The sequence below is a fragment of the Nerophis lumbriciformis genome, linkage group LG25, assembly GCF_033978685.3.
Source record: "Nerophis lumbriciformis linkage group LG25, RoL_Nlum_v2.1, whole genome shotgun sequence".
NCBI classification, from domain to species: Eukaryota; Metazoa; Chordata; class Actinopteri; order Syngnathiformes; family Syngnathidae; genus Nerophis; species Nerophis lumbriciformis.
Window position 1 is genome coordinate 13,798,457 of NC_084572.2, and position 15,805 is coordinate 13,814,261.

The window sequence follows — 15,805 nt, forward strand, 5'->3', positions numbered from 1 at the left end:
TTCAACTAGGTTGTTTTGGGGTCCACATTTCCAGAAAGCTAAGGACCCTGGGGTCCGGACATCCCCATTCACTATAAGTCCTATTTTCAGGCATGTGATTTTTCCGTCTAAAGTCGGAATTCCGTCTTTTTTAATCTCGAGAAAGAAAAAAAAATTATCTCCCGTTTTTCCGTTTTTTTTTCCGACCCTAAATCAAGATTCGAGACGTAGTTTATATTACGCCGTAGTTGATTGGTCGATATGTTCCTTGTGACCAGTCAGGACATCTGTTATGAATGATGACGTTAATAACGTCATCATTCATAATGGTTATTACCGCCATTTTCCATATGTAAATGATGTCGGTTCTCGAGAGAAAGGACGCTTTACGAGTAAAAGAAAGTGATTAACATGTCAAAAATAAGTTTCGATGGGACTGGATGGAAAGGGAAATCACTGATACTGTTGGGAAGAAGGAAGTTACGACTTTGTTCGGTGATTTTATTCGGAAAAAAGATCGTCCCGGAAAGGTTTTGTGCACGTGGTGTCATGATAATATTGACTATGGATCACAAAGTTTCAAGGCTTTGGAAGTACATGCGAAACGCCAAAAACATATGAAACAACTATGCAAAGAAAAATAACTTTTCACTAGCTGGTACTTTTGGATGTCAACCGAAAGTGAGCAAACCTTACGGACTTCATACATACATTGACAACTGCCGTAGACATCGAGAGGAAAGATCCACTCAAACAACCCACTTCAGTTGCAGACAGGGTTGTTAATAATGAGGTAAGCTAAAAAATATTTGCTTGCGAAATACGCATGTTTGTTTTAAATATTAACCAATTATTGCTTTGCGAAATATAAATGGGTTTTTCTAAAAATAAAAAGCCACGTGAAAATATATTATGAAATTACAGAAATTCAAAGAGTCGCATAATTGATTCCAGTTAACAATTTATTTGAAATAAATTTGCATATAATACTATTTTGTAATATGAAGTTCTTATGTAGTCTCTTGAAACAATATTGTCAGTGGTGTAACAATCTTGAAGGTAAATATTTTCACACTTGTTTCATGCAATATGTCAGTGTCCTCACATTATTATTATTTTCTATTTTCAAATATGAGTAAACAATACTAAACATGTTTAATTATTTTCATAAATTTATATCCTATTTTGGCGAAAAGAATGAAATGTTTACATTTGGTATTTTGTTATATTTATAAATAAACTTGGAGGCAATTAGGCATATACATTAAAACTGTGAATTGTTATTAGTGGTTATGTATTTTACAATTAATGCTACTTTCTGATAGCATATATCTTGTAATAGTCTTAACTTTAAAATATATTTTGTATAATAATACATCTTGGCAAACCTGTTACACCACTGATATTTTTTTAGTGACTAAATACTGTTGGGACTGAACCATATAGAGTGATTCATTAGGATAATTGGGTTATGTATGTTCTATTAATGATGTTTTCATGTCTTTAAACACTATATTTTCTTCAAATGGTGCTGTCTTTGTTAATTTTAGCATGTTAAATTGGTGAAAAACCAGGAGCTTCGGGGGGCCTTTTTCATTGTGGTCAAATCACATGCCTGTATTTTGTATATTTCGTAGAACCAGTGTCCTTTACAACAGACATTTGATTTCGGTCTATTTATTTTTGTCAGAGTTACAGGAGCGATCCTAATCTCAATCACTTGTGATTAAGGGCTATATCAATACACTTTAATTGATTGATTGATTGATTGATCGATCTAATGTACTGTAACCTTTTGCAGAAATGTGAGTCTCTCGCAAGTTTTTGGAACTGAACACACGGGCAACCAGTTGAATAGCACAAATGATGAAAAAGAGAGGACTTAAAATGGAACCTTGAGGAGCACCACTAGTATAACTGAAGAAATTTAACAAATGACTACTGACTGCATCTGAAGTAAACAAGCTAGGAACATCTTACAAACATACTGTACATCACATTACAAAAAAAAACTGCTAAAAAGGAGAGGACTTAAAGAGGAACTGCACTTTTTTTTGGAATTTTGCATATCGTTCACAATCATTATGAAAGACGTGACCATTTTTTTTAATGCAATATAAATATTAAATAAACATAAATAAAAGTCTGCTTATGCTTAAAGACATGCACCTGGGGATAGGTTGATTGGCAACACTAAATTGGCCCTAGTGTGTGAATGTGAGTGTGAATGTTGTCTGTTTATCTGTGTTGGCCTTGTGATGAGGTGGCGACTTGTCCAGGGTGTACCCCACCTTCTGCCCGAATGCAGCTGAGATAGGCTCCGGCACCCTCTGCGACCCCAAAAGGGACAAGCGGTAGTGGATGGATGGATAGATGCCCTCGGTCCTCGGTCCTCCTTTCTTCTTCTACAATGTTCCAACACGTTTACGCCCGCATGTACAGAGTATTTGTGAACTGTTGAGAGTGATCTTTAGCTCTAATTTTTGTTTTGGTAAATGAGAGACGATGAAAGATTATCATCACACATCAACATCTCGTACATGCTTCTCTGCTATTCTGCAAGTGCAAATCTGTTCCTAGTTGCCCTACCCTGCATAAATAAAGGATAAATAAGTATTTAAGTGCATGTAAACTCGGAAGCCAGGACGCCGTTGTGTTGTTCAGTGTTTATGTACGATATTACCCAGAAGGCTTATTAACACATGCTATGTCATTCAAACACATTAAAATATAACCAACAACACCAGATAGGAGCGGAAAGTTGTACTTTATCTGTTAGATCCGTACCAGAATTTTGTCTATAAGGTTTATGCGATATTTGGTTAAATATTTAAATCAAAACTAGACTTCCCTCATAAGGGAAGCCGAAAAAAATGCTTGGATATGCAAATATATTTTGATTTGTGTATTAATTTTGTGAGTAATTATAGTAAAAAACAAAACAAAGAATGAACAAGATGTGATAAAAGAGGGCAGAGTGTCCTTGCTGTGCAAGGTTACACACAGTTCTGACTCTTAGACTACTCCTACTGATGTCTCAGGCGGACCTCTTTGATGTGAGGACTCGGAGTTCACCCCCGACAGGATATTACTCTCTAAAGACCTCCTGACAGGCCTCCTCCCCTCCTGCAGCAGGTCCTGCAGACAGCGAGGCGTGTTGTGCAATGTTTAATGTTAAAAAAAAACAAAGCCGGCGTAGACATTTTTTTTACACCAGAAACCTTAAGTCTTTTTACTGGATGCAATGGCATGCAAACACAGCCTTGACAATCTAAACTTTCTAAAGGTCATAAAAGTTGTAATTTGACTAAAGTTTTAAGGTATATTTGCCTTTAAAGTGAAGTTCATAGGTGGGGAGGTACTGACTTACTTTTTGTTTAAACAAATCATGCTCTAATAAACGTTAAAGGGGAACATTATCACCAGACCTATGTAAGCGTCAATATATACCTTGATGTTGCAGAAAAAAGACCATATATTTTTTTAACCGATTTCCGAACTCTAAATGGGTGAATTTTGGCGAATTAAACGCCTTTCTATTATTCGCTCTCGGAGCGATGACGTCACAACGTGACGTCACATCGGGAAGCAATCCGCCATTTTCTCACTTTTGTCGGTGGGTGTAACAACACGAACAGGGACGGATTCAAGTTGCACCAGTGGCCCAAAGATGCGAAAGTGGCAAGAAATTGGACAAAATTTGTTCAAAATACGAGGGTGTGGGGAAAGCCGACGAAATGGTCAGTCGTTTGTTCCGCACACTTTACCGACGAAAGCTATGCTACGACAGAGATGGCAAGAATGTGTGGATATCCTGCGACACTCAAAGCAGATGCATTTCCAACGATAAAGACCCTAGCTTCCCTGGCCTGCTGACATCAACTCCAAAACTGAACAGATCAGCTTTCAGGAAAAGAGAGCGGATGAGGGTATGTCTACAGAATATATTAATTGATGAAAACTTTATTCATTACTTGCGGTTTTTACGTAAATTATTATACATAAACTGTGTTTACCAATAATTTATCTTAAAAACATTTTTTTTTTTCAATCATTCGAGTAGTCTTGTGTAGTATTTTGTGTCTATTTAGGTATGGTTAACCTGAGTGCTGAAATTGTGGAAAAATATATGTTCTTAGCGCGCCTGAAATGGGCTGTCTGCACTCTCAAAGTGCATGTTGTTGCCAAATGTATTTCATATGCTGTAAACCTAGTTCATAGTTGTTAGTTTCCTTTAATGCCAAACAAACATACCAATCGTTGGTTAGAAGGCGATCGCCGAATTCGTCCTCGCTTTCTCCCGTGTCGCTGGCTGTCGTGTCGTTTACGTCGGTTTCGCTTGCATACGGTTCAAACCGATATGGCTCAATAGCTTCAGTTTCTTCTTCAATTTCGTTTTCGCTACCTGCCTCCACACTACAACCATCCGTTTCAATACATGCGTAATCTGTTGAATCGCTTAAGCCGCTGAAATCCGAGTCTGAATCTGAGGTAATGTCGCTATATCTTGCTGTTCTAGCCGCCATGTTTGTTTGTATTGGCCTTAACCTAAGAAGAGGCTGAGGGGCAGCAACAATGCAAAAATATCATCCATTTTTGTAAGAATTTTGTTCATTAAAGTGAAAGTCCCAACGATAGTCACACACACACTAGGTGTGGTGAAATTATCCTCTGCATTTGACCCATCCCCATGTTCAACCCCTGGGAGGTGAGGGGAGCAGGGAGCAGCAGCAGTGGCCGTGCTCAGGAATCATTTGGTGATTTAACCCCCAATTCCAACCCTTGAGCGAGGCAATGGGTCCCATTTTTATAGTCTTTGGTATGACTCGGCCGGGGTTTGAACTCACGACCTTCCAGTCTCAGGGCGGACACTCTAACCACTAGGCCACTGAGCAGGTCTCATGAATAAGTCTCCTTTGTGACGGGCGCATGCACGTCTATGCAAATGTAACAGAGGGCAGCCAACTTCAAGAACAGTGCTGGCAATCCGGGAGATTTCCTGTACTTTTAGGTCAGCAGTCAGCACGCTTGCCTCTCACACCGGCGACCTGGGTTTGTGCCCAGCTCGGAGTAGTAGACGAAAAACAATGCAGCCAAGAGAGAGATCACACAACTGCTACACGAAGCAGAGCTGTTTATGACTGACAGCTATGAACACCAACATTGCTTTCCACCGTCAAAATCTTGGGCCCCTGATTGGAAGTGCTGGATGGAAAGTGTACGCCTTACCGCATGACATTTGATTACATTTTATTTTGCTGTTAAAATTAGCAAGAACAATATGTCACATTTACTATATTTAAAGGCCTACTGAAACCCACTACTACCGACCACGCAGTCTGGTAGTTTATATATCAATGATGAAATCTTAACATTGCAACACAGGCCAATACGGCCGGGCTAGCTTACTAAAGTGCAATTTTAAATTTCGCGCGAAATATCCTGCTGAAAACGTCTCGGTATGATGACGTCAGCGCGTGACGTCACGGATTGTAGAGGACATTTTGGGACAGCATGGTGGCCAGCTATTAAGTCGTCTGTTTTCATCGCAAAATTTCACAGTATTCTGGACATCTGTGTTGGTGAATCTTTTGCAATTTGTTCAATGAACAATGGAGACAGCAAAGAAGAAAGCTGTAGGTGGGAAGCGGTGTATTGCGGCCGACTGCAGCAACACAAACACAGCCGGTGTTTCAATGTTTACATTCCCGGAAGATGACAGTCAAGCTTTACCATTGTCCTGTGGAGAACTGGGACAACAGAGACTCTTACCAGGAGGACTTTGAGTTGGATACGTTGACGCGGTACAGTGAGTACACTTCCAAACATTTGATCGCTTGCCCGTACGTGCGTGCCGCTATGTGCATGTCACGTACGTAACTTTGGGGACTTTGGGGAAATATATGTGCTGTATGAACTTTGGGGAGGTGAACGGTACTTTGGGCTGTGGGATTGAGTGTGTTGTGCAGGTGTTTGAGTTGTATTGGCGGGTTATATGGACGGGAGGGGGGAGGTGTTTGTTATGCGGGATTAATTTGTGGCATATTAAATGTAAGCCTGGTTGTGTTGTGGCTAATAGAGTATATATATGTCTTGTGTTTATTTACTGTTTTAGTCATTCCCAGCTGAATATCAGGTCCCACCCGCCTCTCACAGCATCTTCCCTATCTGAATCGCTCCCACTGCCCTCTAGTCCTTCACTCTCACTTTCCTCATCCACGAATCTTTCATCCTCGCTCAAATTAATGGGGAAATCGTCGCTTTCTCGGTCCGAATCGCTCTCGCTGCTGGTGGCCATGATTGTAAACAATGTGCAGATGTGAGGAGCTCCACAACCTGTGACGTCACGCTACTCGTCTGCTACTTGCAGTACAGGCAAGGCTTTTTTATCAGCGACCAAAAGTTGCGAACTTTATCGTCGATGTTCTCTACTAAATCCTTTCAGCAAAAATATGGCAATATCGCAAAATGATCAAGTATGACACATAGAATGGACCTGCTATCCCCGTTTAAATTAAAAAAATCGCATTTCAGTAGGCCTTTAATACAAAACAGAGGCTGTAGAAATGTTCAACATTTTTGCGCAATCAGAGAAAAGTCTCGGCTCCCACGGTCTTGTCTCAGGTTTCTGCAGAAGTAGGTAGAGAAGCCAAACATCTGACTCAAGAAATTAACACGACTCAAGTAAAAGTAAAAAGTAGCCATCCAAATAATTGCGAGAGTAGGTAAGTATACTGGGAAAAACTATTCGAGTACTAAGTAAATGGTGATTAACTTCTTAGGCGCTATTTTATAATGGAACTTGCACTAGAACTGTGTGTATGTGTGTGTTTGAGACAGAGACCTAACTACACCATGTACTAGAAAAGATGCACATTTTACAGCCACTTTTGATGTTATAATGTCCTTTGTGTTCTTTGATGTTTCCTCTTACACACATGTTTAGGTGTGCTATGGCTATGAGTTTTTTCCCCCCTTGGCCTCAGTCTAGACCCCTCTCCAGGGGCCCATGCTTAGACAGTTTTTTTTTTTTTCCTCACCCCAAGTACGATTACGCGTATTTGATTAGGAAATGTGAAATTCAATGATTTTTAGTTAAAAAAATATTTAAAAAAATGTTCGAATCATCCATCCATCCATCCATTTTCTACCGCTTATTCCCTTTTGGGGTCGCGGGGGGCGCTGGAGCCTATCTCAGCATCATAGAGAATATATTTTTTATCACAGCTCAATTGACAAATATTGTTTATATTATGTTAACATAAATCAGGGGTGTCAAACTCATTTTAGCTCAGGGCCCACATGGAGGAAAACCTATTCCCACGTGGGCCGGACGGGTAAAATCATGGCATAGTAACTTAAAAATACAAGTACGACAACTTCAGATTGTTTTCTTTGTTTTACTTTGGCCCAAAATACAACAAGGACATTCTGAAAATGTACATATCACAAATAATCCTCTTGACAAAAATCTTCAAGTTAGTAGAAAATCCTTAGGCAAAAAATTGGTGCAGTTTCAAAAACACTATTAAGAACACAATGAAATTAGACTTAATCTCAGTGTTTCTACAAACCAATTCAACTTTAAGTCACTGCCCAACAAAAACAAAATGAAGCATAAATAAAAATGCTTCTATGTATCAACTACCTCAATTGTCATTTCCATTGTTGACTTCCTTTACATTTACACAGAATAAAATCATTTCCACAGAACTATATCAATGTGCAGTGTCTCATGTAGCATTTTAAGTGAGGTTACCAAATGTTTATTTTACTCCTGTTGGTTTTACCTCTTGCTTGCTATACCTGCTTGCCCCGGTATAAACTATTTGCTTGCCTAACATAATTGCTATTGTGACATCCAATGGACACTTTTAGAACAGCAGTTTGTTTAATTTAAAAATGCTGCTCAATTTTACACTTAGCAAACTCTTCTCACGGGCCGGATTGAACCTGTTCGCGGGCCCGATCCGGCCCGCGGGTAGCATGTTTGACATCCCTGCCATAGATTGTTGAGCTTCACCAACCTCATTGACATTTGAACTCTTTGCACTGTACAGTAGAGCAACCTTCTGCGTATTCCATTTTTTTTTTTGTTACAACAAAAACCCTAGAAGTCATGCCAATATGTGTTACTATGTAAAAAAAAAAGCAGGGCCTCCTGACATTTTCCCTTAGTCGTCTGTGCTGAGTGACGTTTACGTCTGTTGATTCAGCGACTGAGTATGTCAACAAACCCACTCATCTGACACTATCAAGAGCATGAAATGTCGGCCCTCCCCTGTCTCACACACACACACACACACACACACACACACACACACACACACACACACACACACACACACACACACACACACACACACACACACACACTCTTAACATGGATGAAAAACACGTGCAGCAGTAGAAATAAATATGATGACAGGAAGCATTGTTATTGTTCAGACAGGTGACGCTAAAACACACACACTAAAGGTTTATTGGCAGGACTCCTCTTGTTTGATTAGTCCGACTCGATGGAGCGTTTGAGAGGATAAAGAGCAGGATCTCCTACTGTCAAAACACAGAGGGTGGGAAAGAAGAGGAGCTTGCACATACTTAAGTAATGGATCCATTAACGGTGATTTAAATGTTCCCACTGTAGGTATGTCCGTACAGTGCACAGTGCCTGCTCTTTGAAATGTACACAAACGAATAAAAGCTTTATTTGTGGCTTTTAACACATCTTAACATTGCACAGGCCCTGCAGGGGACAATCCCCCAAGCAACTGCAGGAGCGTGTTAAGACACGATCAAGTCAAGCCATTAGACTGTAGGACAGTGGTTCTTAAAGGGGAACATTATCACCAGACCTATGTAAGCATCAATATATACCTTGATGTTGCAGAAAAAAGACCATATATTTTTTTAACCGATTTCCGAACTCTAAATGGGTGAATTTTAGCGAATTAAACGCCTTTCTAATATTTGCTCTCGGAGCGATGACGTCACAACGTGACGTCACATCGGGAAGCAATCCGCCGTTTTCTCAAACACCGAGTCAAATCAGTTCTGTTATTTTCCGTTTTTTCGACTGTTTTCCGTACCTTGGAGACATCATGCCTCGTCGGTGTGTTGTCGGAGGGTGTAACAACACGAACAGGGACGGATTCAAGTTGCACCAGTGGCCCAAAGATGCGAAAGTGGCAAGAAATTGGACGTTTGTTCCGCACACTTTACCGACGAAAGCTATGCTACGACAGAGATGGCAAGAATGTGTGGATATTCTGCGACACTCAAAGCAGATGCATTTCCAACGATAAAGTCAAAGAAATCTGCCGCCAGACCCCATTGAATCTGCCGGAGTGTGTGAGCAATTCAGGGACAAAGGCCCTCGGTAGCACGGCAAGCAATGGCGGCAGTTTGTTCCCGCAGACGAGCGAGCTAAACGCCCTCGATGTCTTGGCTCACACCGTCCCTTAAACTGGACAGATCAGCTTTCAGGAAAAGAGCGCGGATGAGGGTATGTCTCCAGAATATATTAATTGATGAAAATTGGGCTGTCTGCACTCTCAAAGTGCATGTGGTTGCCAAATGTATTTCATATGCTGTAAACCTAGTTCATAGTTGTTAGTTTCCTTTAATGCCAAACAAACACATACCAATCGTTGGTTAGAAGGCGATCGCCGAATTCGTCCTCGCTTTCTCCCGTGTCGCTGGCTGTGGTGTCGTTTTCGTCGGTTTCGCTTGCATACGGTTCAAACCGATATGGCTCAATAGCTTCAGTTTCTTCTTCAATTTCGTTTTCGCTACCTGCCTCCACACTACAACCATCCGTTTCAATACATGCGTAATCTGTTGAATCGCTTAAGCCGCTGAAATCCGAGTCTGAATCCGAGCTAATGTCGCTATAGCTTGCTGTTCTTTCCGCCATGTTTGTTTGTGTTGGCTTCACTATGTGACATCACAGGAAAATGGACGGGTGTTTGTAACGATGGTTAAAATCAGGCACTTTGAAGCTTTTTTTAGAGATATTGCGTGATGGGTAAAATTTTGAAAAAAACTTCCAAAAATATAATAAGCCACTGGGAACTGATTTTTAATGGTTTTAACCATTCTGAAATTGTGATAATGTTCCCCTTTAACCTTGTTGGAGGTACCAAACCCCACCAGTTTCATATGCGCATTCACCGAACCCTTCTTTAGTGAAAAATAAAATTGTGACACGCCTGTGTCGCAGGGTTCTTGTCAGGACCGATAGACAGGGGCCAGACGGGTTGCCAAGGTTACAATGTTTTATTTTCAATATTACAAAGTCTTTTTCAGTCTGCACTTCTCTCCCAAAGTCTTTCCTCTTTCCTTTTCTGGCCGCAGGTGACGCGTGGACCACGCCCCTTCCACAAAAATGTTTTTTTTTTCAAATTCAAGACAAAGTTATATGTTTTTGGTAACACTTTAGTATGGGGAACATATTCTAAGTAACAAAGACTTAATTTAGAGTTATTTGGACACTAGGGGAACATATTCTAAGTAATAAAGACTTAATTTAGAGTTATTTGGTTAGGGTTAGGGTCAGGGTTAGAGGGTTAGGGTTATAATAAGGCCATGCCGAATAAGGCATTAATAAGTACTTAATAATGACTAGTTAAGAGCCTATATGTTACTAATTTGCATGTTAATAAGCAACTAATTATTGGTGAATATGTTCCCCATACTAAAGTGTTACCATGTTTTTTTACTGGTACACAAAATGAACCGTGCATGAACATCACCTTGTTCAAAGAACAAAACCAACACAGTGCATAAACTCATAACAAATTACACACCTGCAAACCAGTCAGCTGTTGCCGTATCCGTAATACGCAGATAGGGAGAAGTTTGTATTTACACGATGAGTCGGGTGTGTTTTGACCTCCGCCGAACCCCTGAGGCCGACTCACCGAACCCCTAGAGTTCCATCGAACCCAGGTTAAGAACCACTGCTCTAGGAATTAGGATGCCTTCATTGATTGAATGATTGATTGGAACTTTTATTAGTAGATTGCACAGTTTAGTACATATTCCGTACAATTGACTAAATGGTAACACTCGAATAAGTTTTTCAACTTGTTTAAGTCGGGGTCCACGTCAGAACTCTATCAAGCATGGGATCACAGGCGGAAGTGGAGTTTTATTTTCTAAAATTTGTAATATTAGTGTTATATTATAATATTATACCAAAAGGAAATCGCAAAAAGACGCTGCCTGACCAGGGCTCAGAAAATCTGCCGAGACTCCTCCCACCCTCACCAAGGACTGTTTTCACTGCTGGACTCTAGAAAGAAGTTCCGCAGCCTCTGTAGCAGAACCTGGCTCTGTAACAGCTTCTTCCCTCAGGCCGTAAGACTCTTGAACGCATCATAATAATCCCCTCAATTCCCCCCCAAAAACGGATTAACTTGCTAGAATATAAAGACAATATAACATACATCCATAAACGTGGATGCATATGAAAAAGTGCAATATATTTATCTGTACGGTAATCTATTTATTTATATCTGCACCTTATTGCTCTTTTATCCTGCACTACAATGAGCTAATGCAACAAAATGTTGTTCTTATCTGTACTGTAAAGTTCAAATTTGAATGACAGTAAAAGGAAGTCTAAGTCTAAGTCTAAAATGTTTTTTCGATACCTTGCGATACTTTTCGCTACGTTTCCGTAAATGTCATTAGAGAAGATTGGAATTAAAGGGAAACTGCACTTTTTGGGGAATTTTGCCAATCGTTCACAATATTTTTTTTGCTTTGTAATTGTTTACATTTTTTTTAACCAATACCTCAGATTTTTCCAGGGTGTTAGCAAATGTTGCAGGACATCACATCCTGTTTGTGTTGTATGGATTAGTGCAGTTTCCACTTACTTATTGCTATCGGCTCACCAACGTGTGGTGACATAATGAGAACTTTGACACGCAAATTGAACTGTTGTGTCTCACTAATCAAAGCAGAGCTGCTGTCCGTCGATAGTTACCTCCACCAAGTAGGTTTTGTTTTTGTCACTGATGTTTACTTCTGTTTGTTACAAAGTTTACTCAATGGACGACCTGAGGACCTAAATATACCATTCAATGTCAGCCGTGTTTTTTTGGTTTGTCTGAGTGTTTTAGAATTTTTCTTTGGGGAAAAGTCACAAAATAGATCTGTTTATTAGTATGGTTAGCTCTTAAAATAAGTTTGTGATAATAGACTATGGGCAAAATCGAACAAATCCGATTCGACTATGAAAATCCTGAGTAGAAGACATCCCTAGAGTGTAATAGGGTTGTACGGTAACTGGTACCGCGGTACTAATGAACTAAAAAATGTACTTTTTGTTTTTAATGGACCTAATGCCGCACCGTGGTGACATTGCTAGCGCATGTTACTCAACACACGTACACACAACACTTGCAAGCAGAAACAGAGTGAAGACAGAAGGGCGAAAATAGATGTATTTTGGCTTTAAAACAAACGATAAAGGTGGAGCTTTAAACACTGAAAAACCTAGCTAGCTTTAGCGGCTAACATCTCTCCACAGTGTTTTGGCTAGTTGTAAATCACTAATCCTCGCGTCCATGGCAATAAATAATCATGATTCTTACTTACAAAGTATCATCCCTGCAGGACGAGGAATAGCTAAACATGCTTCACTACACACCATAGGAGGATACAATAGCTATTGCTCCTGAATGTAAACAAATGAGTGGATCTATATGAATATCGACTGTAACAATACCAAGTACAAGAGCCGTTTCTAGTCGATACTACAGTAATCACATCTATATTTTTTTATTTTCACAAAATCTTTGTCTCTGGATATAGGATATGTTTAATTATGACCAATGTATGATCCAGCCACTACTTGGTACCCAAATTTATGGTATCACCCGAAATTTCCAAACAACAGAAGAATAAGTGATTATTACATTTTAACAGAAGTGTAGATATAACATGTTCAAACACAAAGTTGCCAGATATTAACAATAAATGAAGAAGTAGATTAATAATCCATCCATCCATCCATTTACTTTCTTTTTTTTTCTTTTTCTTTTCATTGACATCCAGCATCAGACATTCCTATCAATTACATCATATTCACATACATCATATATCTGTTGTCTGCCCTAAATGTCTAAATATTTTTTGTTTGTATCCCAACCAAACCACCCACCCCCCCAAAAAATAAAGAAACAGCAAAAAAAAAAAAAGTAATATCTACAAATACATCAATTAAATAAACAAAAAAGAAATAATAATACATTAATAGTAATAATAATCAGAAATAAAATAAAAAAATATAAACAGATACATATATATATATATATATATATATATATATATACACACATACATAAATATACATACCTATACACTTATAGGAAGTAATCCTTTTTTTTTAAAACAGTACAATCACTAATTCGAAAAATTTAAGTCAGGCTTATGGGGCGTGACATAGTTGACCCAGTTTTCCCAGTATGAAGTACATTTCTCCAATTTATAATTAATAAATGCAGTTATCTTCTCCATTTTATATATGTCCATTGATGTTTCCATCCATTGCTTCAAAGTTGGGCTCTCCTGGAATATCCATTTCCTAGTAATGCTCTTTTTACAAGCCACCAGTAGGATATTCGTTAAGTGTTTATCTTTCTTCAGCCAGTCCTGAAGTACATGTCCAAAAAACAAAGTTTTACTTTCGAGAGGTATTTCACGTTTGAAAATATCCTGTAGAGCTTGGTGTATCTCTTTCCAATAGTCCTTTATGGTGGAGCAGTCCCAGAAAACATGGTAGTGGTTTGCATTTGAATTCCCACAATTTCTCCAGCAGGCAGGGGAGTTGTTATCATAGTGAGACTTCTGAGAAGATGTAATAAAAAATCTGATCAAACTTTTCCAGCCAAACTCCCTCCACTTGGGAGAGCTGGTACAAGTCCATTGATATTTCCATATTATTGTCCATTCTTCCTCAGATATAGTTATCCCTCCTTCCTTCTCCTATTTTGTTTTAATATATGAAGTTGAATATGATTTCATATTCAACAGACCCTTATACAAGCATGAAACAGTTCTATCAATAATGTAGGTTTTTGTAAACAGTTCAATCAAACATATACTCGTCTTTATCCATCCATCCATTTTCTACCGTTTGTCCCTCATAATTTTGACAAAATAACACCATGGGAAATGGCACGATATGTGACTGCATATGTCAGCAGCCAAATTAGGAGCCTTTGAAACCCATTTGCTGACTTACTATGTTATTCAATGCCAAAATTGTTCTTTGATTGCAATAAGAAACATGTGTTTAATAGTAAAGATTTTCTGTTAAAATAAAAAAAAAATTGTGGTGCCCTTTAATATGAAAAGTATTGAAAAACATTTTGGAACCGGTACCGGCACCAACATATTGGTATCGGAATAACCCTAGAGTCTACATTCAATTTTTCTTTTTCTATGATAAACCAATTTGTTGTGAGCAGTCAGGACAGAAACCCCCAAAACACACCTGAAGTTAATCTTTTAAAAGCTCACTGATCTTGCGAGATCAACCAGCAGGATTTTCTATGCGGTTATAATACAATTTGTGGCTGTATGTAGAAAAGGCACCACTGCAGTGGCAGTTGGTTGCAGCAGCTGTGTGCTCTTTAATGTTTCTCTCATGTGTTTTTGAAGCGGCATTTATACCATTGTGGTATAAATAAAGTCTATCCAAATAGCGTTACCTTGACAGAGGTCGAGGATGGAATGATTGATGTTAGTTTTACCAGGTTGTTGATCATGTTTGTATCTGTTCCCCATAATCTGATAAAAGAGAGAGAGAGAGAGAGAGAGAGAGAGGTGAGGCTGGGGGAGGGGCGAGAGAGAGCTCCAGACCAGCCCCTCCAGCCTGCTGCATGTTTCAACTGAGGTCCTACTTTCCATCATAGAGCCTTGTCAGTTTGACTCAGTCACTGGCTGCTCAAGTCTGGATTCTACTCTCGGGAAGGCTGCTAAAGTTCCAGATAGGGGCAAAAGGTAATTATCATTTTCTATCATTTTCTTTTACTCACAAGGATTTTGAATTTTGTGCACTATGTACATTCATAGAAACCATTGATTGTTTTCGTTGAAATTAACTTCTACTAAAAGACATGACAAGAAACCGTGTTATGTTTTGTGTAATTCAAAAAATAACTTATTTTTTTCTGTAAAAGAAAGCACAAAAACTGTATGTGCATTATCAATGACAACTGATAATGATCACTGTTGGTGTCGTTTGGAAAAAAAACTTTACAATGACCAGGTTAAGTCCATTAAATTCCTAATTTCTCTTTATAATATATATTCAGTGTGTTAAATACATTCCCACACAGAAAATGTTAACATATGCCTTCAAGAAAATGCCACAAAGGGAAATATTGGAGGAATGCAGCTCTAATTAACCTCTGAATGACTTGACTTTAACTGCTATCACAATTGAAGCCCAATCCTCAACATAATGGTTTGCATATGGTGGTTAACGTTGATGGTTGAAGCACATTTACAGTGTGTGTGTGTTACTTCAAACACACCTCTCATCCGCCGCAGTAATGGAGGCAAAGTCAGCTGTATTTCTTCCAAATGGGCTGCACATGTCGTCTAAAATGATGTACGTTTTAGACACAAATATTAGTTTGACATCAGCGGGACTCTGAGAGCTGACACTTTAACCTGGAAACACAAACAAAAATAATAACAATATAAGAAGACATTCCATATAAGAAGACATAAAGCAGACATACTCATGTGGTTCTACTTAATACCTGCATTATCCTTTCCATCCTTACCCGATGCATCCTTTGAA

The 15,805-nt window shown here is 39.0% G+C and overlaps 1 protein-coding gene across 5 annotated transcripts in view; it reads left to right on the forward strand.

Annotated features, from left to right (window-relative positions):
* s1pr5b (sphingosine-1-phosphate receptor 5b) overlaps positions 1 to 15,805 on the forward strand; it is a 147,064-nt gene that overhangs the window by 128,461 nt on the left and 2,798 nt on the right. For 2 of the 5 annotated variants that reach the window (XM_072916058.1, XM_072916059.1), the window contains exon 3: positions 14,795 to 14,997. The gene's annotated coding sequence lies outside the window, so the exon portion shown is untranslated. The remainder of the gene's footprint in view (positions 1 to 14,794; positions 14,998 to 15,805) is intronic. The other 3 variants (XM_061983816.1, XM_072916060.1, XM_061983813.1) reach the window with 3 other exon arrangements.